This window comes from Leopardus geoffroyi, chromosome B2 (assembly GCF_018350155.1).
Source record: "Leopardus geoffroyi isolate Oge1 chromosome B2, O.geoffroyi_Oge1_pat1.0, whole genome shotgun sequence".
Lineage (NCBI taxonomy): Eukaryota > Metazoa > Chordata > Mammalia > Carnivora > Felidae > Leopardus > Leopardus geoffroyi.
In genome coordinates, this window is record NC_059332.1 from 12280215 (window position 1) to 12306176 (window position 25962).

Consider the following 25962-nt stretch of genomic DNA (forward strand, 5'->3'; position numbering starts at 1 on the left):
AGCGGTAGATTCATGTCGGGCTCCTGCTCTGGGGCAGCTCGGCTGTGGCTTGTAAGGGCAGGGACAGGTGAAAAGGGTAGGGAGATGGGGCAAAAAAAAAGAGGCAGTGGCTGGGTAAGAAAGAGGTGACACAGCCGGTCCTGAACTAAAAAAGAGAAGAGGGTCAGATACAAACAATAAACCATAGTCACTGCCACGAATGGTCTCAAGGCAAGTGGGAGCTGCTGCCCTTTGACCCTTCCATCTTTATATCTCCAGAAGCCATACTCTGTGGGGTTTCTCCCCCTTCAGGACTGCTGTTGACATTCATTCTAATCATGAATTTCAGAGCTGTTGCCAAAGATTGATTAAAGAGACCTAACACAGAAGTTTCCAGAATCGTCCTGGATACTAAAACCCCCTGAGGTCAGTCCTCCTATGTATTCCCTTCTAGCTATTTTTTACCATCTGATTTGCCAGTCATTTCCTTGACGCTGTGTGTGTGTGTGTGTGTGTGTGTGTGTCTGTGTGCGTGTGAAAACAACCTTCTTCAACTAAAAGAAAGCTTCCTTTTTGAGTTTTTACAAAGTCCAAATAAATTCTGAATTTGAGAGTCAGATCTTTAAGAACGCTCTGGGCTATTCTTCAAAGGTAGTTCTTAAAATAGACTGAAAATAATGTGGTCAAGTTGAAAGGAAAGCACTAACGTTTTGCTTTTAAAATAACTAGCATGCTCTTGAGTCACTTCTTAGTTTTCATGTAAAATCCTTGAACGGCTAAATCCAAAAAAAAAAAAAAAAAAAAAAACCAAACAAACAAAAACCTGTGCCTTTAAATTTTTTCCTGCTTGAAGTTTGGGTTGTTTTTTTTTTTTTTTTTTTGTAATTTATTTTTGCATTTATTGTTGGATAATGATGTACTACAGAAATATATAAAACACAAGCTGTCTCTTATTCTGTTTGGTGATAAAATGCTCAATTAAAAACAGGTTATGTTGCTTGCCCTTGGCATCCTGCGCTGATATCGTATTGTTCAGAATAGCACATGTCACCCTAAATAATTTCACATGCATCTGTTTTATTAGTAGGTGCTAATTAAACATGCATCTTGTGGAGTGACTTTACATAAGATCATTTTGCAGTTTCCTGTGTTATTTATGCAACACTTTGGGATCTGTGGGTCACAAATCCTACTATAAACTTTTTCTCCTAAAATTATTAATGAAAAGTAAAGTCCCTCTCTAATAGTATTCTTCCAGACATGCTTGGAAATATATTCCAGCGCAAAATTTAAAACAAACAAAAGCGTGTTACTAATAGACACCGTGTTATCTATCTCCCAGAAGATTTACAAGCCACCACAAATGTTCATTATTAGAGAATAACGCTCTCTTTTCAGTGAAGGTCCACGACTCCTTCCTGATATCCATCCAGTCTTCTCGTTGGGGCCAAAATATCCACGCAAGTCATGGTCAATACGAAGATGGCCGAAGGTGAGCTTGTGTGGTGCGGGAGCTGCTTCGGCCAGGGCTCTGCGTCAGCCGACAGATCATATGCACTGATCCAGTCTGGCCAGCATACTTCCTCTGTCTCTGGCCTCTTTCCAGATGTGTGTCAAAACTTCAAATCCGTAGCCATTAATTTTTTCAGAAATGGTCACCGTCTTTGTCCTTCTGTTTTCCAATATGTGTGACACCTCCATGGTGGTCTATCATTCGAGTGAATCATTCTAGAGCTATTTGCATGTAGGAGGGTTTGAGAACTTTAGGCAAAGCCCTGGACCGCTCTGGGGCTTGCTGGCTTTTCTGAAAAGAAAACAAATCAGCCTCTCTCAGAACTCTATGTCCATAAACTGGAAAAAAAAAAATGTGTCAGGGACATGTGCCTGTGACCCTCTTGATTCATAACCTGTATTAGTATATAAAAGGTTCTAAGAAGTCCTACAGCAAAGAAACCCTTTTGGCTTTGCTTACTTAACGTCCCACAAATCATTCGGTCTCAGAACCTTTCTTCTGATAATACGTGTGCCAGCTTCAGAACCAGCGAGAAAACGTGTTGAGAATGCCACGCGAGGCCATCTTTAGAAGACTGTTCTAACCGTAAGGAACACTCTATGATTCCCTTCTGTTATTCGGCTCTTCCTCTTACAAAAGATTTGAATGCTTAGGTCTCAGCTCAATTAAACTAAATGTTAACTCTGTAGAGCCAGCAGTGGGAAAAAAAAAAATGTTTTTAAGTGGCTTGAGCTTGAATCTGGGCAATGGATCTGCCCACCAGTCCTATAGTTCACAGCATTGACCATACTCACATTGCAGAATACAGCGCGTTAAATCTCTCAAAGAGTGACTAATACGCCACTGTGATAGGACAGACGCTTGGGGTTTTAGCCAAATCTTGTAAATTTCGCGAAGAATATCAGAGCAACTCCTTCTGTTACCCTAAATGTCACGGACTCTTACATTTTCATGAAGAACACGCAGGTCTTGGTTTTAAAGGTCTTACATGAGCACTTTCATTGAAAATCATAAGGTCTGCCTACATTGAGGAAATGAATACTGTAGTTAGCCTATCCAGAAAGTTCCAGCAGGCACTGGGTATTTCAGCGGGGGATAAGGGGGGCTGATTAGATCAAACCTCAGCACTCTGAGACCTCCAGTTTGCAGATTTCAGAACCAATATGACTTCTTTCCCCCACAACCAATTTTTAAATATAACATGTATTTTCTTGCTCTGCTGTTTGGAATTGACCTCCGTAAACTATGAGACCCCAAAAGCACAACCGAGCGTGAAGGTTGTTCTCCATGTTTTGCCCCAAATACTTCACTACACCAGCATCATCTAATTACTTCCTCTTCTAAGTAATCATTCCCTATTTCGGAATCGAGACTATTTAATTCTTGCCATAGTTTTATTCCAATGTTAAGTCCGTGAGACAGTTCTGCGGAAGGCGAACTTCGTTTTGAGGAGTCCATATGCCTAGCACCTCATGTCTCCCTGATTGTTGGTGCCTTGATCCACCTGGTTCCAGTTTATTCGTTGAGTTCTATCCTCTTGCCTTTGTTTTGATTTCTAACTGTGTTGTGCTCCTGGCAACTCAACTCTTTTCAGAGAAACAAGCTTCCATGATTGTTTCTCCCTTGCCTCGGCTCACCTAGATCTGGCCTCCCATCCTGAATCCAACTACAGTGACAGCACAATACTATACCAATGGGTCCATTTAGGTGCTCTGGGGCATAGACAGAGAACAAAGAGTGTTGAGTGCCCACAAATAACTAAGTATGTAGCAGCTGGGCTGCGTCATTTTGCAATTAAATGGCCACATTTGAGTAACACTTGTGCAAGCCTCTTGGGTACAGTTTCATGAACTTGCCTTCAGTGTGAACTTGAGCCACCATGGATTGCTCAGCTCAGTGCTCATCTTCAGGAAGCCTTGCCTGACTGCCGGAGCCCAAAGAGGCTCTCTTTTTTTGAATTTATACAGCTCTAATGGTCTGCGCCAAGTGCCGGGAACTTACCATTGTCTGGCACTGAATTATCTGCTCGTCTCTTTGGCTCTCCCTTTACACAGGTATAGGCTTCTTAACTGGATGAGGAGTGTATCGAAAAAATTTTTATATCTCCCACATTACGTCGTATAAAAGAACGAGATAATCCCATAGTTCCATCAATTAGTGCGATATGGGGCAATGAGATATCTATCTGAGTAAACTGGAAGTTGAGAAAGAACATGTCTGTTGCGCGGGATTAATGGAAAAGGAAGAAGAAGGCATTTAGAGGCAGAGTGAAGAAGCTAAAAGGGAAGTTCCACTTTCTGTTCCTGAGAGTCTTGTTTAAATTTTTTTTTTTTCAATGTTTATTTATTTTTGGGACAGAGAGAGACAGAGCATGAACGGGGTAGGGGCAGAGAGAGAGGGAGACACAGAATCGGAAACAGGCTCCAGGCTCTGAGCCATCAGCCCAGAGCCTGACACGGGGCTCGAACTCCCGGACTGCGAGATCGTGACCTGGCTGAAGTCGGACGCTTAACCGACTGCGCCACCCAGGCGCCCCCTGAGAGTCTTGTTTAAACTGAACTTTCCATTGTCTTTGTCCCACAAGGTTTTCAGAATTGCCTTCCTCTTTACATAATTACCTATACTAAACAGATTAAACAATAACAGACTTCCAAGACTTCCTAACGCCCCCATAAAACAAGCACAACAGGGGTCCCCGGAATTAAGATTTAGAGCCTCCTTCCCCTCTGACAGCTCATGAAATGCTCAACTAAGGTGAGAAGAAAACTTTGCCAAAAAAATCCTGCCTCGTTTCCCTAATTCAACGCAAGCCTCAACAGTCTTTGGGAAGCAAAGACTCGTGTTCCAAGGAGCACAATGCCCCACTTAGAATGGTTGCAAAGTCAGGGGTGCCTGGGTGGCTCAGTCGGCTTAGCGTCCGACTTCAGCTCAGGTCACCATCTCATGGTTCGTGAGTTTGGGCCCCGCGTCGGGCTCTGTGCTGACAGTGTGGAGCCTGCTTGGGATTCTCTCCCTCTCAAAATAAATAAATTCACTTAAGAAAAAAAAAAAGAGGGGCGCCTGGGTGGCTCAGTCGGTTAAGCATCTGATTTCAGCTCAGGTCATGATCTCATGGTTCGTGAGTTTGAGCCCCGCGTCAGGCTCTGTGCTGACAGCTCAGGACCTGGACCCTGCTTCGGATTCTGGGTCTCCCTCTCTCTCTGCCCCTTCCCTGTTCATGCTCTGTCTCTCTCTGTCTCAAAAATAAATAAATATTAGAAAAAAAAAAAAAGAATGGCTGCAAAGTCAAAAATGCTCTTCTCATTATCACACACAGTCATTTGGTTTTTCTTTGAAATAATTTATGCCTCGGAGTGATTAGTTTGCCTTCTTTACATATTCATATCTTTTTGTTAATCTATTATTGTGTAGCTCTGCCTTTACCGGTTTGAAAAAAAAATCATTTTTAGGAGGACAAGTGCTGGTTTCTTAGTGGCAATATTTGATTAACCGCAATAAATGATTCAGCAGATTGTTTGCCTTTCAAGATAGAAATGTAAATGTGGGGGAGAGTTTTCTTTCCAAAATAATTACAGTGGTGCCCAGGCAATTTAGTAAGCCAAAATACTCCCAAACAGCCAGGCCCAGCCTCCATTGGGGATCTGGTTGCGGACTAATAAAGAACTCATCAGCTTACTTTTAGACTGATAGCTGTATGCTGTCTAATTGCAAATGAGTAACTGTAAATGTCCCACTCCTCAGAAGCTAGGACAATTTCCTTTAGTCTGTAATTATAAACAGGGGCAAATGAAGGTCCATCTAATATGATATTAAGAAAGAATCCAAGAAAAGAGCTGGCAGCAAGACGAACTCAACTCAAAACCGTATCAGATAGGTAGGCCTACGGGGGTCGGAGGGGAGGGGGGATCCAAAGACCTCTAAGGATTTACAGTTACCTATGGCAGCAGAAATTATCGAATTCAACACAAGAGGATGCCCCGGAGGTAAGATACATTTTTCTGTAATTGTTGGTCTGCTATCTGTGTCCTCACACCTACTGCAGAATAATTGTACATTATTCTGAGGTTCTTATTCTGAACAACACAAGTGTGTTCCCCGTCCACCCAGAAACATAGCCGTGAGGAGGACGTGTGATAATGTTGCAACTGTCTCTGGGTCCCGAAGAGCTGTCTGCCATTGACAAGACAAGTCTAAGGAAGACCTCCCTCAAGGTTTCCTGCCTCTGTTCACACACGTTGCCGTAGACTTCTGTCCGTCCCTGCATTCCACGCTAGCCGTGTGCCGCCCAAACCCAGTTACAGACTCTGCTTCTGATGAGGCCCTCCCCCTGTCCTTTCAACATGATCTTTTCCAGAGTACTTTGGAACTCCCCAAGATGGCCTTCGTCCGAAATGTAGTGTCCAGTTCCTTTTCGAACCACGCCCAGGAGTCCTAGACTAGACCAGTACAACGCATGCTCGACCCCTCGTCCTAAAACTCTGACAAGGACACAGCCTCAGGCTTTGGCTTGCCTAGAAGGGAGTTAAGAGCCGGTGATATGTAAAGGGGATGAAGACCGTATGATTCTAATCTGTTGTAAAGTAGCCACTGCCAAGGTCATTTTCCTTGATTATCCATGCGGTCCTTATGGCTTGTGCAATAATGGAGTATTCACTGAACCTTCTGAGGCAACCTGTTCTAACTTTGGATAGCTCCATTGATTGAACTAGAACGTGAGTCCCAATGTGGCCCAAGTGCTACTCCATGCTGCCATACAGAAGTCTCAACACTGTTCTGCATAATAATTATATATATATTTAAAGACATTTCCAGGGTGCCTGGGTGTCTCAGTTGGTTGAGTGTCCAACTCTTGATTTCAGCTCAGGTCATGATCCCAGGGTCGTGGGATCAAAGATTCCCTCTCTCTCCCTCTACCCTTCTCCCCACTCACATTCTCCCTCTCTCTCTGTCTTTAAAATAAAATTAAAAAAAATAAAGACATTTCCTGTTCTGCCACAAAAAATCTGCTTTGCCCTATTGTTTCTTGTAGATATATTGCCTAATTCTGCACTGCCTGGTTTTCTTCTCTCTAAATACGTTCAGTTTTCTTGGCTTGATTGTAATACGAATAATAATGGCTAATATCAATATTCAGCTAATAATCTGCCAACTCCTCAACAAGATTATGATGAGTGATTTTGTGAAGGTCCAAATACAGACTAAGAATGAAAGTCCAAAAGTCTATCTTATTTCCTTATCTGCAAGCCTAATACATTATCAACGAGAGAAATCAATGGTCTTTGCCATGATTTGTTCTCGGTGAATCAGTGCTAGTTCCTGGTGATCACAGCTTCTTCTGTAAATAACCTATTTTAGCATCTTGGCCAGAATTCACTTTCATTCCCTTTCTGGAAATCAGAACGGCTTCCCAGTCTTTGAACATTCCTTGTTCTCTCTAATTCTTCACGGATTAATGACAATGTCCCAGCGATCTCTTTCACAACATTGCTCATTTAAATCTCTCGATAAGACATGAAGGGAGGAACACCACTTGGGTTGAAGAATACATTCATCTAACTATGTCCAGTCTGGCATAGGCACTTCTTTCTGTGTGTGCACACCTGCTATTTCTGAGGTCCCAGAATTCTCTCCAGAGGGAGGCCGGTGAGTTGAGACAGTAGCTTCTACTCTCATGGAAAAGCCAGAATCCACAACCCTCTTTGTTCATGCAAGGTCCAAAAGAGCGTGCACTATTTCCTGGTAGACTCGGGTCCACAGCAGGTGTAGAAGGGGAAAAAAATCATGGGCAGAATCAAGAGGGATAAGCAAGTAAACGGGGGATGAAATGAATGAAAATTAGAACCTGTGCTTTAAAAATTTCCCACTGTGCCTCTAAAAAGAGAACTGTATTTGTCTCCGTATTTCTCCACTTCGGTTTGGCGTAACCTGCAACATCTCTTCTCCGAGGGAGAAGACAAGTGTCTGCTTGTCTGGATTAAGACGCATTAACAGGGGAAGCATATGGTCATTTACACAGTGCTCGTTCCCACACCGTGCCAAGGTTAACAAATTAATAAAGAGGAACCGCGCTGCATGAATGTTGAACCTTATTAAGCATGAGATCATCCCTCCGAGCCATCTTTATTTTACAAGAATCTCAGCGAAAGAAATTCAAGCCCCGCTTCCATACATACGCACTGAAAATCATTCCTATAATAGCTGATCATACTTTTGTGGACACACAGCAACAGTTTTGTTTGGGGGTGGGGGGTTGTTTTTTTTGTTTTGTTTTGTTGGTTTTTTTTTTGGTTTTTTTTTTTTTTGTTTTTTGTTTTTTTTTTTTTTACTGGGCGGTTGGAAAGACAGATTCTGTTCTCAAAGAGTTTTATTGAGATGGTATTGGAAGGAACAGTGTTATTTATTTAAGTACTGCATTGCATTTTCCTTTGTTCTTCCAACAGGTTAGTAATTACAGAAATAGCGATTAGCGTTGACAGAGAGTACACAAAACGATAAATGGATACTGTGCGCGGTGGAGGGGCTCTGTGGTGGCAAGCTTATAATTTTCAGTCGGAGCTAATTATCTTTATTATACTGCATGACTCTCTTTTCGTGAATTATGAGTGGAAAAGTGCTGAATAGAAATTTTTTTCCAAAGTGCCCCGAACTGTTCAGGGAAATGGAAATCGCAAACAATGAAAAGCTTGTTAGACAATGAGGGCGATCATCTATAAAGGGATTCTGAAGGAACTTCCCTTTTCCTGCACTATAGAAATGTAAAGTGCTTATCAGAAAATGATCTGGGGTTTGTTGTTGTTGTCGTTGTTGTTGTTGTTCCCGTTTTGCCAAGGGGACGATAAAAGAGAATGAGGGGGACTCGGTCCCAGCCTCAAGCAAACCAGCAGGAAGGAAGAAAGATGGAAAGGCTTGAATATTTGCACAGGACCAGGAAAGGGGTAGGTAGGAGGCTGTGTGTAGACGCACAGGGGCACAATGAATTTGAGGTAACCTGCCTATCCAGGCAGTTCAGTCCCCAGAGGCCGGAGGGCTCAGCGTGAGGAAAGGCACAGAGATTCTGCCTGGTCCCAGCGCCACCTGGGAACAGACCTGAGCCGAGAGACTTTTAATTTTCAATGCAGTTACTACAATCCTTTCTCTGTTTTCCCTTCTCCATTGCCCCCCTCCATTATAGGGATGCATATGAGCAAAATTCCACAGATGGTGCATGCTTTTATGAGCTCAGTCCTGAAATTTGGTTTGAAATTTCCCCAGTGTCCTCTGTGCTTCTGTCTTTGCAACAGATGCACTTAAATGTTAGCAATTTATTTGTGGCCTGTGCTACAACCAGAGCTGAAGAGGGGAGAAAGGACTGTCACAGGAGGAGAAGCTGAGGGACCAGCACGGCGTGGTGATCCGTAGCCCAACTGCCGCAGAGGCAGGAGGAGGGCTTGGTTTCTGCGGGCACAGCCAGTAAGCCACACAAAAATCAATTTCGTCTTCCCCTCCGCTTCGAGTCTGTTCTATGAATAAGACGTTCAATCCAATTATTCTCGAGGAAGTTCTCTGCTTTCTTTAGTCTATCTTGCTTCATTTTCCCACATGACAACGTCTCATTTTCTGTTGTTACCATTTAGCATGCCTCCAGATTTCAGACGGACAGGATGGAGAGAAGTTCATGGGAGTCCAGGAGGAGGCAGATTCTTTTTAAGGACAACGGGAGCTCTGTAAGGTGACACCATCTAAGAATACAACGCTGGTTCCAGGGTAACATGTGAGTCAACCCTTTTATTTAGTATGTCAACAGTTCTATGCTCATTTAGCGGCACTGAAATATTCTCCAGCAGAAAGTTATGGGCTTTCTGTGTGGGTTTAGAAATGTCAGCCCAGATAAGCAGGCAATTAACAAGAGCATAATGTTATCTTCCGCTAAAGCAATCATCTCACATGTGGTTAGGAAGGTGATACACAATCTCCCAAATAGGAACATGCACTAGTAAAACGTAATTAAGGCTGGTAGAATATACTGCGGAAGAAGCCACTTCCGTTGTGTCACTGGGATAAAATTCCACGTATGCTTGTTATACTATTACATAGGTCAGATATGCCACCGGCCGAACTGGCCAGATTCCGTTCCCGGTCGAACGGTAGTGGGAAAGCCGCTCACCACCTGCCATCCCCGATACAAAGCGAATCTTGTCACCCTCTTTGTAGGTTTAGTTCACCTTTTCCAAAAGGCTCTTCACTAAAATGAAGACATTCCGATGTCCCGAAGTCCACGTTTTTAATTCTCGTTCCCTCTGATGAGCTAGGTTGGGTGGGACGTTCCTCTAATTTAACAGCCGGCGCTGCGACTTTGCCCCTGCCCTTGGCTTCTCTGATGACCTACGAGAGTGATTTAAATCTAACCCTCCACACCCTCCTCCATAAAACGGGGACACGAATAGGACTTCATTTAAAGTTCCTGAAACCACCGGGCTGAAATGTGGCACACACGCCTTCAGCAAGAAACGACACTGGCATCCAGTGTCTACGTACAACAAACTAGGCGGCCTTAGTTGCCTGACATGTCTGGCCTCCAGTGGCCCGGTTGCTAAGCACGAAGTTTTAGAGCACGCACGCACTCACTCGATCAAGCTGGAGAAAATTACTTTCCAAAGGAATTCCATTAGATAATTAATAAAAAGCTTAGTCGCTGGCATTCTAAGAGCTCCTAATAAATGTTATTTATACTATGGATAATAATTTGTATTATTATCACTATTGTTTTACATAACTAATAACATTTATACTTAAATAACTAATATATATTCAGCGAATGTGTATTTAAATAATTACGTAATAAATAATTATATGCAAAGAATCAAATATATGCTTAAATAGTAATTTAATCATGTTATTTATAATTATTATGGTTTTATATGCACCACGGTCATTTACAGCATAACAACGTGCATTACGGAATCATGCCAATATTACACTCCCGTACTATAAGAAGATAATGCACCCAGCTCTAGTCCTCATCGTCTGCAAAATGTTAAGTAGAGAGCGTCGATAGGACCATCCGCATGCAGTAAGTTCCACACGGAGAATGACTTTTCTAAAATCCAGATCTGAACAGATCACTCAGCTGCTTAAAACCTTCAATGGCTCCCACCGTTCTTTCGTTAAACCCCAAACCTCCCAGTGAGACTTCAGGAGGCCCTTGTGACTAACCGCTAACCGGGCCTTGCCTCCAAGCATGGGCTCCCTGAGCGCAACATCCTTCCTTCCCCTCGGACACCCCAACAGCTAACACCCACACAGCCTTCTGATAGGACTTTTCTCCCGGCAGTCTTCCCAGTTCTGCACACCAGAGTTGGGTATACCTCTGGTCTGATCTTACAGCACTGTGGAAGGTTTTTAGGTTTGCGTTTGCTGTTTGCGGTCAAAGAATTCTGTAGAATCGCCTCTTCTCCCTCACTAGCCTTAGAGCTCTGTGAGGGACTGTGAGCATTGAGTTCACCACCGTGTGCGGGCTGTGCACTTACATTTCATTTACATAACAAATTTTCTTGAGTCTCTACATATGCAACGCTAAATCCTGCCTCCCCTGTAATGTGAGCTGTGTGGCTCAACTGGATTAGTAATTTAAAATTAGATTTAGCCTAATACACATACATACCATTCTGCTCGGACTGGCTTATTCTATTACCTTATGGCATTAGGAAATTCTAGGTGGAGGTCAAGGTTTGGGACATCTGCCAATAACTTCACACAAGTCAGTTTCTACCATGAGCCGCAACGTGCCTTTGTGGGTGGGGCCAATGAGACACAATCTGGTGAGGGCTGTGGGAGTCATCCTAATGCTCATTAATTCATTGGGGCGCTATGGGAGGAGAATGAAACCCCTCCCACCAAGCCACCGGGCTGGGGCCTTCTGCCCCGGCGGGGGGGGGGGGGGGTGGGGGGTGGGGGGTGGGATATCTCTGACCGGCTTTGCGGGTTGACAGGTGTCAGCTTTAAGCTTCCACGCTGGCCCCCCCCAGACATCCCACCCTCACTTCCCAGTTAAGTGTGGGAAGCCAGCTTCCTGGAAATTCCAGAACGCAGGAGCAAAGAGAGCTGGGCCTCCATACAGATTTTGCAAGGCTGCTGATCCTCAGAGGGTGTTCTGGGTTGTCAGGCAGTTCTGGCAGATGGGTGCCGTTCCCCACTACATTTCAACACCTGAAGTTCAGATTTTCTGATCAAGGGAAGGAGGCTTTGTGTTACTTGTTGACAGTTATGAGCTATAATCGTATTTAAATCTCCCTGCAAACTGTATCTGTTATGCCAAAATAACTCTGCAAAGGTTTACAGCCTGCTCTTGAAGAGTAACTCCTGACGTTACTAGATTTTTAAACAGCTGTGATGTGGTGCTCATAGATGTAGGGCACATAAATCCGCAGACATTCATAGATTTTGCTAAGTATGCACCTCAACTGTGAAAATGAGAGGGACCAATCTTGTTTATGCTCCTAGCTTATTGTTTGCTTGGCTAAAAGTCAGGTTGCCATCAACCGAGAGGACAGAACATGAGTCAATGACTAAGAAAACTTAAAAGGCTTAGATATAGCTGCTTTTAGCTTTCTAAATTGCTGGCGCCCACTTAAAATAACAGATACGCTAATATTTCCCCTGTGTTCCACAAATGCTAAGGGCAGTGGAAAGCTGATCTTCTCATATTTCTTAACAGTTTTAGTTCAATTATGACCCTGCCTTGCAAATGCTAAGGTCTGCTGGAGCTTTTTACTATAATTATTTTGCTACTGGTCGAAACAGACACGAAATCAGTCAATGGAAGAAGCCTGCCCTCCGTTTCCAAGACTGGGAGGCGTCTGCTAATTTCTCCAACAGGGCAGATTAATTATATTAATGTGTCAACGTAATTATGATAAGGATATGAATAAAATGAATGTATAGGAATAAAATGTATTTGCCTGTGTAACTGTTGAATTCTGCCCTCGGGGAAAAGAAGTCTGGTGTTTATGTTTAGTGATTTTTTTAAACTCCAATCTGTCAGAAGCAATGATCATACTGTTACAGTTAAAATGCTATTCCCTTTCAGACAGACAAGCAGAAAAGCCATGTATGCCCCAGAATATCTCCACCAGGGGCGTGTCCACGTTGGCAGGAAAGGTCAAAGAGATAGCGTTAAGGTCATTAGTAGGGTTATAAAATCACAAGCTTCTCCAGATCTTCTCCATGATCTTACTCTTCGGGCAAGTGCCCGATCAATGCCCCATGGTGAGACAGCCACACAGGACTGGAAGAGTGTGGTTAGATTGTAAACTTGGCTGCCTCTGGGTAGTAGCAAAGGCGAGCAAAGGTCTGCCTGCTGGAGGAGTGAGTGCCCCGCCTTGTAGATCCCCCCAGTGACTTGAGTGACTTTAGCTCTCTGAATGGAGTCATTACTCTCAGGCAATGCCCTGATACCTGCCTTGAACGTTCTTTTTTACGTCCTTTTAGTTACTGGTCTTCCTGACATTTTTCCTATTCGATCTGCTCTCACGTCCCTTTTTAAAAAAGATTTTTATTTTACTGTGATAAGAATACTCAACGTGAGACCTACCCTCTTGACAGATTTTTAAGTGTATGATGCTCACACTGCTAGGCACAGAGTCATAGGGCAAATCTCCACAATTCATTCACCTTGCATTACTGAAGCTTTACGCCCACCGATTACCACCTTCCCGTGTCCTTCTCCACTTCGCCCCCAGCATCCACACTTCGCTCTCTGCTTCTCCGGGTTGGACCAGCTCATTTTATTTTTATTTATTTATTGTTTTCACTCTTTCACTTTGATAGAGAGCGTGAGCGGGGATGGGGCAAGATAGAGGGAGGTGGGGGAACTGAGGGGGGCTCCACGCTGACAGCAGCGAGCCCGACGCGGGGCTCGAACTCACGGATGCCGAGATCGTGACCTGAGCTGAAGTCGGACGCTCAACTGACTGAGCCACCCCAGGCGCCCCTGGGTTTGACTATTTTAGTTACCTTATATGAGTGCAATTACACAGTATTTGTCCTCCTTGGTGGCTTTCCTCCTCCTTCTGACCCAACAATCTTAAGTCCGTAGTTGAGAGAGGTAGCAGACAGTAAGGTGAGCTCCAAAGTCTGAGAGGCACTCGAGCAGTGATTTGCTGTGGGGAGCTGGGTTCTACATTCCTCTCTGAAACACGCGTCACCATCTCCTGAAGCAGCTATTCCAGTGAGCACCGGCTTTTGCTGACCCAGGATTCTGCGTGACCAAAGGGTCTTTGAACCTTAAAACCAGGGTTGTCTATGGAACTATTAAAGACTTCCGAGACTTCTTTACAAGACCGAAATTACATCCTTGGTTCTCTAAATTGCTCTGTTTTGTTGGCTAGAAAATAGTTCCGTGATGGATCTGTTGTTGGGATCAAACACAGGTCTCTTCCTAGCAAAACTCTGGTTCCATTACAGGGGGACTTCATTATGTATCTCCATATTCTGGAAATAGAGGGCTTAGTTTTGTTTGTTGGTCTTGCTGTGTTTTGACTGAGTGATAGCCTTTTACCTGAAGTTCCAGATTTACTTGAAGATTTTGAAATAAAATTAAAATAAATTTGCATGAGACTTTTGGTTTGGTTTTGTAATTTTCGGTCTGGTGAATTTTTTTTTTTTTCTAACTTGCCATGACCAACAGCCTCAGTCAATTATGGCTGTTGGTTTGTGTGGTGGGGTGTGGTTTGGGAGTGAGTCCTTTGGACTTTTACTTTACATACATCTCACTAAAACCATGACAAATAAGCCATTGGTTAAGTTATAAACATCTTGAACCACAATATTCTGAAATTAATAAAATACTAATTCATAAAAATGTATATTACAAACATCAAATTAACTTTTTTTATATAGCACCATAGATTTATTAACTTGGAAAAAGCACCTAAGCGTTGTTTTGTTTTTATTGAGGTACAACTGACATAGAACATAATATTAGTACAATATAATGATTTGATATTTGTATTTGATATTATATTGCAGATGTAATGAATCAATATTATATTACCAAATAATTACCACAATAAGTCCAGCTGACATTTATCACCATACATAGTTACCAAAAAAAAAAAAAAATCTTTTTCTTGTAATGAGGACTTTAAAGATCTACTCTCTTAGTGACTTTCAAAAACGCAGGGGAACATTATTTCCCACAGAAATGGGTAAATGCTGGCCATTTCAAAGTGATCCCAGTTGAAGAAATAGATTCAGTAAATGGGATACTGTTTATCCTGTAATAATATTAACGTAATACTTATGTGTATTTTAAGCACTGAGTAAAATAATCTTCTGGTCTCTCATCATCACAGAAAATCAGCTGAGTCCCTGAGGGGAAAGTATTATAACCACCGCACCCCACCCCCACCGCCCGACACACACACACACACACACACACACACACACACACAGTGCATCTCTGGACAGTAGCCCAAAGGCATCTCTAAAGGTACTTAGCGCTAATTAGCAGTTTCTATAAAGATCCTTATTTATGGAATTACTTACAGGGAGTCAGGCGTGTCTTAAAAGGGTGCTGAGTATTCTTTAGTAGCTCATAGAGAAATGTTAGCTGCCTTTTAAAGATAACTGCTATTTTAAAAGAAACAAACAGGTATACCTGGGTGGCTCAGGCAGTTACGTGTGGGACTGTTGGTTTCGGCTCAAGTCGTAATCTCACTGTTCTGTGAGTTCAAGCCCTGCGTCTGGCTCTGTGCTGGCAGCGTGGAGCATGCTGGGGATTCTCTCTCTCTCTCTCTCTCTCTCTCTCTCTCTCCTTTTCTCTGCCCCTCCCCCACTTGTGTGTGTTCTCTCTCTCTCTCTCTCTGTCTCTCTCAAAATAAATAAGATAAAAAAAAGTAAAAGAAGAAACAAACAACAGTGGGAATATTTACAAAAATTTCTGAAAAATATGTATATATTTAAAAACCCAACATGTAAGTTTATTAATAGCAGTGGCATAAGAATGGGACTCAGATTAAAGAGAACTATACTCTGTCCTTGTCCCGTCAGGAACTGTTGTGACATGTGCACTCAATCTCAGTTCTTTGAGCCTCATTTTCTTTCCTGGAAAAGGGAGATAACATTTTCCGGCCTCCTGGGGTTATTAGAAGGCCAAAATGTGAGGATTGATATGAAGCACTTTGAAAAGTTGAGGTCGCCGAGTAAATGCAATATCTCATTATAAAAATAATCCATACTCAGTAGTGTCTGAAGTCATTGAAGAATAAACAGATTATTTGTAAAAATACTACGCCTAGAAAGGTCAGGCAATAAGTTCTACGGCTGTACATGTTCTTTAAAAATACAGATTCTCTGCCATTTTTTGATATGAGAGAGTTGGGCATCTCTCCAATTCCACCATGACCTCTTGAAAAATGCCTGGCGTTCCCAGCATTCACTGCAGTAAATGGTTTAAATCGCACAGGCCTGAGAGCTGAAGCACTACTTTTTCTGGAACTTCAACGCAATGAGACACTTTCCCATCCTAGAATGGTTTTCTAGTCTTGCCTTTTCTTTCCTTTTAGTTTTTTTCCCCAATTATATAAGCAACATATGATTATTTTAGAAATGTGGAAAATAGAGAAAAGCAGAGAAAAAGAAAAGAAAATCACCTGTAGTCTCATCATGTCTCTTAAAAGTTGCCTAAATGAAGAAGTACAAGGTCCCTCTTCACGCCCCCAGTCCCACACCGGACATAATCACTGTTGTGCCCAAGATCATATATACCCTCTCGTACTCACCCAAACGTTGCCAGCCCATCAGCAGAACATCCTTAGATGAACGACGATAATTGAATCCAACTGCTTTAGAGGCTTCCAACTCTCTACCATATGAAACCATAGCTTTACACGTGTCTTTTCGGCTTTGTCCATCTGAAGCTATATTTTAGTTAAGAGCGTATTAACCTGATTTACACCTTTTATATACTGCCACAGATGGAAAGTGGCTTCCATCTGTGCTCTGGAGATGCTCTGGCCCCGGGCTCCCCCAAGCACGGGGCAAGGCTGCACCACACAGCGTGTGCTCCCTCGTCTCCTGGCTCTGGCTGGCCCTACAGAACCCCTCAGCCGCCATCTTGTACTTCACATCAACCCCAGTCTCCAGGCCTCTCCTATAGTCCTAAGAATTAGGATACTGTGTTATCAAAGCTTTTTTTACTTACCCATTCCTGCACGAGACTGCGAGCTTATGAGGACACCGACTGGGTCACGTTCCAGGTACGGAACAGGCACTGACAAACAATATGTTGAAGCAGCGAAACCAGGGACTGAACAGAACCAGCGAGGGTGCTGAAACCCTGAGGTGGAAACAGAGAATTACTCACCGTTCTCCTCAACTGACAATTCTGAAAGCCAACCTCTAAAACGATATGAGTAAGGGGCCTTCGGCCACCTCATTTCAGATGCGTATCTCCCAGTATGTTTGTGAAAATATCGGTGTCCTTAGCCTATAGTCAAATGTGATGTTTTCACCCTAAAGACGACCACTAACATGAAGTGCTCTACAGGGGGGGTTGTAACAGCTTTTAAAAATTAATGCATCATGCGTATAGCTGAGCTAAAACTTTTGTTTTGGATACTGTGGCTGTATTATCAAACTCAACTGTTTCTTCTTGAGTGTGGTTGCATATCAGAAAGAACTGTGATTTTTGACCCTGGGAAGTAATAATGCAAGAAGGAATCGGAAGACAGCAAATTGTAGGTAAGGGTCTGTTCGTGCCTGTTAAAGGCAGGTAAATAAAATTTTTTTTTTCAACGTTTATTTATTTTTGGGACAGAGAGAGACAGAGCATGAATGGGGGAGGGGCAGAGAGAGAAGGAGACACAGAATCGGAAACAGGCTCCAGGCTCTGAGCCATCAGCCCAGAGCCTGATGCGGGGCTCGAACTCACGGACCCGCGAGATCGTGACCTGGCTGAAGTCGGACGCTTAACCGACTGCGCCACCCAGGCGCCCCAAAGGCAGGTAAATAAAGCAAGTTGTGTCAGGCGAATTCAGAGTCAAGTTGCTAGTGTGGATAAAATGGCAGCCAAAAATCTAGGAGAGCTTTCTGCTGGTAGACCCAGAATGACCATTTTTATCTCTCGGATCAATGTTTACACAATATAAAGGAAATCATAAAGCAAAGCCACAAGCGTTGCTGAAATACATGGGTCCATTTCTCAGCCTGCCTTTTGCAATCGTAGTATTGGCCATGGGCTTGGATTTTCATACCTATAATCTGGCAATTCTATATTTAGGGAATGTATTCTGAGGAAAAAATCAGTAAGATGCACAGATACACAAAGATGCTCATCACAGCATTGCTTATATTAGTGAAACGCTGAAAACAATGTTAATGTCCTACTCTAGGCGCGTGGATACATCAAATGCTGTGCATTCATAGGGTGACAGATTATAAAACCGTTAAAAATCTTGGAGTAGGAGGACATGAAATTGTGAGGGGAAAATAACCGTGGTATACGCCACAGCATGTTGTTACATGAACAGTTTGTAAAACAGTCTACAATGTGATCCTACTGTCGTTTTCACATTCCTAGGTATGCATAGAAAACTGAGTAGAATGACCTATAGCAACATTTGACAGTGGTTATCGCTGGGCAATGTCAGAGGAATTTTTACTTCCATATTTGGGCCTTTCTCTAGTTTATAGATTGCCTACAATGAACTTGTGATCAAAAAAATATATTTTAAATTTTTTTTTAAACGTTTATTTATTTTTGAGACAGAGAGAGACAGAGCGTGAACAGGGGAGGGGCAGAGAGAGAGGGAGACACAGAATCCGAAACAGGCTCCAGGCTCTGAGCCGTCAGCACAGAGCCCGACGAGGGGCTCGAACTCACAGACCGTGAGATCATGACCTGAGCCGAAGTCAGACGCTTAACCGACTGAGCCACCCAGGCGCCCCAAAAAAATATATTTTAAAAAAGGATTCCCTGGGGCGCCTGGGTGGCTCAGTCGATTAAGTGTCCAACTTCAGCTCAGGTCACGACCTCGTGCTCTGTGGGTTCGAGCCCCACGTCGCGATCGGTACAGACAGCTTGGAACTTGGAGCCAGTTCAGATTCTGTGTCTCTGTCTCTCTCTGCCTTCCCTCCCTCTCTCTCTCCCTCTCTCTCTCTCTCAAAAATAAATAAACATTAAAAAAAATTTTTTTAATAAATAAAAAAAGATTCTCTGATTCCAGTATTTCAGTCTGGACGTTGAAGATGATCGCATTCTACACTTGACTCCCATTCTGCGAAGTGCCCCACCCAATGCCCTCTTTGCCCACTTTGTGTTGTTGGGATGTCTGTTCACCTTACTCGCTAGATTGTTCGGTCTTCCGATGGCTGAGTTTGCGTCTCATTCATTTTCATGGTCCCAAGAGGAAATAAATAAAAACGCATAAAACGATCATAGGTTTTCTCAGAGATGCAGACACAATTAACCAGGAGAAATCCTGAAGTCCATGCCACCATGGAACATGGAGGCATCCTCCTTTCCGGGGCACGAAGCAGCCACTTAGGTTAAAACGTCATAGCAAACACAGTGCGATAGGCTCCCCCGGTATCTGTCTAATTTACATACACTTTTGTAAGCATTTTCCTATTCACTGGAAAGGCATATCACCCAGGTTTACATAAATAGTTGATTAAACATGGTATTGGGGGCCATTTCAATAAAACACTGAGGATTAGTCCCTTGTTCACAACATAATCCTCATCAGTGCATTATTTCAAAGAGAAATCACATCTTTTTCATCTTTTTCCAGGAACAGTCCCCCTCAGTGAGTGAGAGAGATGCTCTCCCACCAGGGGTTCTGTGTTCTCCGCAGGGGTGGGGAGAGGGAGGGGGTGCCCATCACTCTACCTGAGCCCTTGACTGGCCCTGGTTGTAAAGATGCCATTAGGAGATTTATGAGATCCAACTGGAGTCACAGGGACCAAGGGCGTTCCCTGGAATGTCTGTGGCAAGTTTAGACGCTGGTGTACATGGCAGGTAATTAGGGACAAAGCAACTAGTCCAGACGGGACCTTTCTGGTTCCAGCCCACCCAGCCAATCAATATGCATTAATCATTACACGCTTATTGTTAACGTGATTCAGCTTCAGTGACTCACTGGGATCACACACAGGACAGTCTGTTGTGACTCGAGACGGGCCAGAGAGCTTAAGGAATTGAGAAACATGTTTTGCCTTAAAGGTGCAGAACACTCCGGTGATGAGCCAGAAGAGCCCATTGGTAAGGCAGAGAGCAAGGCAAGCTAATGAAGGATTTGGGGAAGCGGGCGGTGTCTGCATGGCCAAGTCAGCACGGGGCACGCGCTGCTTAGCACTGTAATAATTTTTCATTTCCAGATGCCTCATCCTTCCAGCTCGGGTTGTACACTCCAGAAGGGCAGGGGCCGCATTGCTTCCGCCTGGGTCTCCAGCACCTACGGCGGAGCCTCGGGGAGGCTGGCTGCGGACAAAGTGTGTGATGTTGACCAAATAAAGGTAAAACTCTCAGAGGTGCTGTCAAGCTTGATTGCCCAGTGAAACTTCTTTGGCCTGCTCATCACTGAAAAACAGGCTCTCTCACTCATATGAGATTTCCCCTCCTTCCTGTTCTCAGCTAGAAATACCATGAGAACAGACTGTCTCACAGTGTCTTCAGATTTCCACTTCTAGTCCCTGCCAAAAGCAGGAAGTGCAGAAGTGGGCGATAATTCTTTTTTTCTTTTTAGAACACTTTATTAAAGAGTTTTGGTTGTTACTTGTTTTTCCCCTTGAACCTCATTAGAATTAATTTGAGCAATGCTTTGAATTTGCATAATGATTTTCGCATAAGGTACACAAAGGGTTTTGCTTATCAATGCCACTCCCCCGGAAAGGGAAGGTAGGAAGGTATATTAGAGATCCAGGGCACCTCGGGGATTTTCTACTTTTTCTACTCGAGCTTTTTTTTTTTTTTTTTTTTTAACTAATGAGAAACTTGAGACCCAGAGTTATCACTTGGGAAATTTCTCGCTCTCTGCTGGCGCCCACCCCTCCAGCCTCACACCCCCATGCCATGACACCCTTGTTTGTCTTGTCTTGCACTCACATCACCCGACCTCGCACCTCCTCCTTCCCCCATCTATTCTGCCCTCTCTGCTCTCCTGCTCCTTGCTCTTCGTCGTAAGTCAACTCTTTCATTTTGGGGAAATCAAAAGCAGATAACCATCGCTAAAAGTGCCAAGGACCACCGTGTCTGACTATAATATTGAAAATGGAAGGAGAAGGGAAGAAAAGGAAAACAGGAAGGAAGGAAGGAAGGAAGGAAGGAAGGAAGGAAGGAAGGAAGAAAAAAGAGACAATGAGCAGGAAGGGAAAGAACCAAAGTTTCATCACGAACCAAGGAAATCGTATCTCTGTGACCAGCCTGGTAGCTCCTTTCAAAATCTTACACGGTCTCAACATGCCCGTTGGGATTGTTGTTCTAGGCAAGGTGCCATTTTGGTTCTATCTCCTAGAGATAATTATTCTCCCCCACCTTGCTCTGATATTATCCCCATATCTGATGAGTATATTAGAGCCCAAAGAGGTGAGTTCTCAAATGAGAGCTAAGGTGAAGCCAGAAGCAGGCCTCACAAGTGCCATGGGCTAACTTGTGTACCCTACCAAATTCCTAAGTGAAGCCCTAACCCCCAATAGGATTGTATTTGGGAGTAACATTTTTAGGAGGTAATTAAAGTTAAATGAGATCATATGGGTGGAGCTCTACCCCAGTAGGTCTGATGGCCTTCTAGAAAAAAAAGAATTCTATCTCTCTCTCTCTCTTCCTCTCTCTTTCTTCTCTCTCTCTCTCTCTCTCTGAGAATTCACAGAAGAAAAGACATATGAAGACACAGTGAAAAGGGGACCATCTAAACGCCAGGAAGAGGGCTCTCACCAGAAACCAAGTTAGCCAGTGCCTTGATCTTGGACTTCTCAGCCTTCAGAACTATGAGAAATACTTTTCTGTTGTTTGAGCCAACCAGTCTGTGGTATTTTGTTATGGTAACCCAAGCAGACGAATACATAGGTTATTGATAAAAGCCAGATTCTAAATTTTTTTATGAGACTCTGGCCTCATGTCTGTTCATCCACACCACCTCAACATACGTACCTTGTGGGTATAATGACTTTCCATCATTAGCCTGCCCCTCAAGTAACAGACCTAAACTAAATTGTCATAGGACCAAAGCAAGGCAACGGCACAGTATAAGGTCACAAAAAGGCAGGCGCTCATTCATGAGTGCTCAGGACCACGTTCACCTCTTTGGACAAAGGTAAATTTTCCGTGAAGCCTTCTAAGCTTTAGCTTTAGGTGCCACACTTGCACGAGCCCCTTCCTAAGCCCTGAACCTGATTCTACATTTATATATTTTTAACTTTTTAAAATAGAGCCTCCGCCTAATTGTATGTGCCCCATGCCCCACATCTCGCCCTTGCCTCTGACAAGTATTTATTATGCTAGACCCTGAGTATACAGTAGGGAACAAGACAAGGCCATCACAGCACAAGCGAATGCATTTCATAAACAGATTATCTGTGCCACTTAGGTAAAAGCAATCCACATACGTACTAGTGGGATGAGACAAGAGGAGGGAATTTGTGTCCACTCCACACGACCTCAGTGGATGCAACCTGGATCGAGCTCGCCCCTTCACGGCCGCGAAGGTGCCAAGGATGGGCACATTTCAACGGGAGGAAAGCGAATTCATTGAGGACTTGCTGTGCTCCAGGGAAAGTACTGAGTATTTTGCAAATACTACCCCAATCATTTCTGGCATCCATGTGGTGTGAGCATTTATCACTTCCATTTGGTGAGGACACCGAAGCTCAGAGTTGTTAAATGATCTGCCCCACGGTGGGACCACCTTTATATACAGTTCTACCTGACTCTAAAGCTTACGAGCCTTCCAGTTGGCCAAACCTACGGACGAGCCCCCATGGCTGAGGTGAGGGGGCTGACAGTGAGGGAAGAGATGATGGAGAGAGGGCAGGCAAGGGATACTCAAGCTTTCTGAGTCATCACTCCACAATTCTTCAACGGGCACTCTTTCCACGTTGCTCTTACGTGGGGTCCAACTTCTGAGTGCCGTGCGTGGTGGCTGAGAATGAACACCGGCTTCAGGCATCACCATGCCTTTGAGCGTCGTGTTCCAGAACTTCCTCTGCTCTTTGTAGGACTTTGAGCTCTGTAACTCTGGGGATTTTTAAACTATGAACCCCCTGATTTATGTCGGTCCATCCTTTGAACCCTTAATTCTACGAAAAAAGGAACTCATTCGAATTTTGAAAAATTTGGAACTGAATTCGTCATGCCTCACTATAAAATCTTCACCCCACATAGCCCTTATGTAAGCTCTTTTGAGGATGTTTCCTGTGCAGACAAAAAAGAAAAAAAAAATGTGTCAAATGATCATAAGCCACCTCTCCTCTGGCTGTGAGTATAACAAGAAGTATTAGTATGACATGTAGTTTTTCTCCTTTTATCTTCTTAAAAGACCAACCAGAAATCCAATGTGAAAAAAGCTAATGTGATACTAAGTTTGCAAATTTAAACTAGGAGTTCTGCAGTCAAGACATGTAAAAGTTTCCATAGCAACATTAACTCTCATCTTTAGGATTTTCAGTTCTATTAAAGCCATTAAAACCCTACTTTTGTATATATATCAAGTGTGCATACAGTGTGGTCCAATTGAAGCTTGAGGCTTGTTTTCCGTATTTCGAGTCTAAAGGATTCCCGTCATGGGTCCCTGTGTCTGTTTTGTTCAGTGTGCCTTTTGTAAATGGGTACTATTAAGCAGCGGGCTGATGTCTTTTGTTCTTCCCCTAATTTTTTTGCATTTTATGCTCCATTCTCTCAATACCTTGAGTGCAGAGAGGGGGGAACATAACAGCCAGGCTGCTCCAAGCCACGCGAGGAACCCACCTTACCATAATCATGGCACCACCTTCAGGCACAATGCAAATCCAATTTCCTCTGGGAGGCAAGAAAGAGAAGGGCAGGGGCTAAGTGTCTGTTCTCCCAGCTTCCCCCAGACTGACCTGCTCACATAGGCTGCCTCCCCATTGTGTTTCCGGATCACTTTTTAAAGCTGCAAAGGAAACTGACTTTGCCAGTGGTCGCAGTCAGCCAGCTCCAGAAGGAAAAAAAAAAAAAAATGTCTCCACAAACTGAATCTGAGCTGGAAAGGGTAGTTGTAGTCAAGATTCCATGAGCTATCCATAGAACATCACGCATGTAATGAACATTTCACGGAAGAAGAAAAAAAAAATCCTAATAACGGTAATTTCTTGCTCTCGGTGTGGATGGTGTTTATTTTTCCAAAAACGGGTGAGGCAGATGGGGGTGGCAGGGATGCCGGAAGATTCCCGTGAGTTCCCCTAATATGAAACAGCGTGGACAGTCGAGGACATCTGGAGTGAACGTGGGGGAGGGAAAGGAAACGTTTCTTCAATGCACTTTTCGTCTGAAATAGTATCACGGTGTCATAGCCACGCAGAAGCCCTGAATGAAGCAGGCAAGTGGATGTGGCAGAAGGCTTAAAGTGAAACCAGCCTGCAATGATTGGGGCTATTTTTAGTTTTCTAATGAAGAAAGCAGCTGTATTCAGAAAGGCTGTCACTTGTTGCTTATGAGACCGATTTGTTCTGTTCCGGGGTTCCCGCATTCATCGCCAGTGAAGCTCCCCCGGGATCCTCAGAGAGGGGTCCAGACCGGCCATCATCACGGGCTTGGGGTTTTTAAAGGAATATGGGGAAGATTCGTATGGATCTGCGTTTATGGCCTATTAGAACCGGCGACCGATAAGCTAAATAACAAGCTATGCCGACGCCTTTCTGGTACAAACCTGGTCCCATACAAATCCGTTTCAAAGCCTGAAGGAGCAAAGGACAAAAATCCCAGCTTACTCTTTTGATGACCTAAGTGGCGAGGCTCTGTCTCTTTCATTCTCTTTGGCCTGAGCTGCTAAACAAGAGGATAGAAGACAGTAGACATTTCCCAGAAACTGAAAGGCAAGCACTGAAGACTGACCCACTTTTAGAAATAAGAGCGAGCAAGACGGCGATTTACTGTCGTATAAAGGAGGAATTGAAGGAGTCTAGGTACCCTGAGTGAGAAAGCTGTTATCTGAGCTCCTGACAAAGTTGGTTTTCAGCGCAGAGCCTGTCACCCTCTGGGGGGAGCGGGGGCCGGGGTGGGCGGCGGGGTTCTCTGCACCGAAGTCTCTCCACACTGTAAATAACACGGATGCGTCAACTCTGCCCAGGGCTTTGTCCAACCCATGAGACCCCACATAGGACCTTCGTTAAAACCATGCTTCTTTGGCAATAGAGTATGTCCCTGATTTCTAAATATTTAACTTGCTGGCAGAAATTGCCCATTATGTGAGCAGGAACTTGGAAAATGACAACAGCCCTGCAGATGTGGGTCCTAAATCACACCCACAGGTCCAAACCCTCCTCTGCCTCGCTGAAATGGAGAGGAGGATGGCAAAGGGAATGGAGAGAGTTCCTCCCATGAGCAGAGATATGGATGGGAACCCCGCAGAGACCCCAGTCCCTCAACCTGTGTGCCCAGTGGCAGCGTCCAACGTTGACGTACCTGGATGCCACGTATGAGACGACAACCTGTAGCCACTCAGAAGTGGGTGGGGCTTTGAGAACCATCAACACTTACCTCCAGGTTCGACTCAAACAGAAAGGGGCTTGAAAATCTCACGCAGGCTGGGGCGCCTGGGTGGCGCAGTCGGTTAAGCGTCCGACTTCAGCCAGGTCACGATCTCGCGGTCCGTGAGTTCGAGCCCCGCGTCAGGCTCTGGGCTGATGGCTCAGAGCCTGGAGCCTGTTTCCGATTCTGTGTCTCCCTGTCTCTCTGCCCCTTCCCCGTTCATGCTCTGTCTCTCTCTGTCCCAAAAATAAATATAAACGTTGAAAAAAAAAATTTAAAAAAAATTAAAAAATAAAAAAAAAGAAAATCTCACGCGGGCTGAAAAAGAAAAAGGGAGAGGGAGGTGTTGCGGATGTAAACAAATAAGCAAGCAAGCCAACAAAATCACCAATAAGCACCAAAGGGGGATACCCAAGGCTGGCCTTCCATCATTTGTCAAACAAGAGGTAGACTCCATGGTAATCTTACAGTTTCCTTCTGGTTCTTAAATTTGGACACAAGAGATGGTGGAAATTCCCTCCCTACTGCAGCTTTCGTTTGAATGTGTAAGTGCCAGGGCACCTGGGTGGTTTCGTTGGTTAAGTGTCCAACTTCGGCTCGGGTCATGAACCCACGCTCATGGGTTTGAGCCCTGCGTCGGCCTGTGTGCTGACGACTCAGCCTGGAGCCTGCTTCGGATTCTGTGTCTCCCTCTCTCTCTGCCCCTTCCCTGTTCATTCCCTGCCCATTCTCTGTCTCTCTCTGTCTCTCAAAAATAAATTAATGTTAAAAAAAAACATTACATGTG

At 44.0% G+C, this 25962-nt stretch overlaps 2 long non-coding RNA genes across 2 annotated transcripts; one reads left to right on the plus strand and one right to left on the minus strand.

Annotated features, from left to right (window-relative positions):
* Positions 1-822: 822 nt before the first annotated feature.
* On the minus strand, positions 823-24657 carry LOC123608000. Its single transcript, XR_006717030.1, has 3 exons — positions 23549-24657; positions 16674-16808; positions 823-1783 (listed from the first exon to the last, which is right to left on the minus strand). It is a non-coding gene; the product is annotated as an uncharacterized LOC123608000 (long non-coding RNA).
* LOC123607999 lies at positions 19491-21573 on the plus strand. Its single transcript, XR_006717029.1, has 3 exons — positions 19491-19733; positions 19850-19987; positions 21340-21573. It is a non-coding gene; the product is annotated as an uncharacterized LOC123607999 (long non-coding RNA).
* Positions 24658-25962: the final 1305 nt, after the last annotated feature.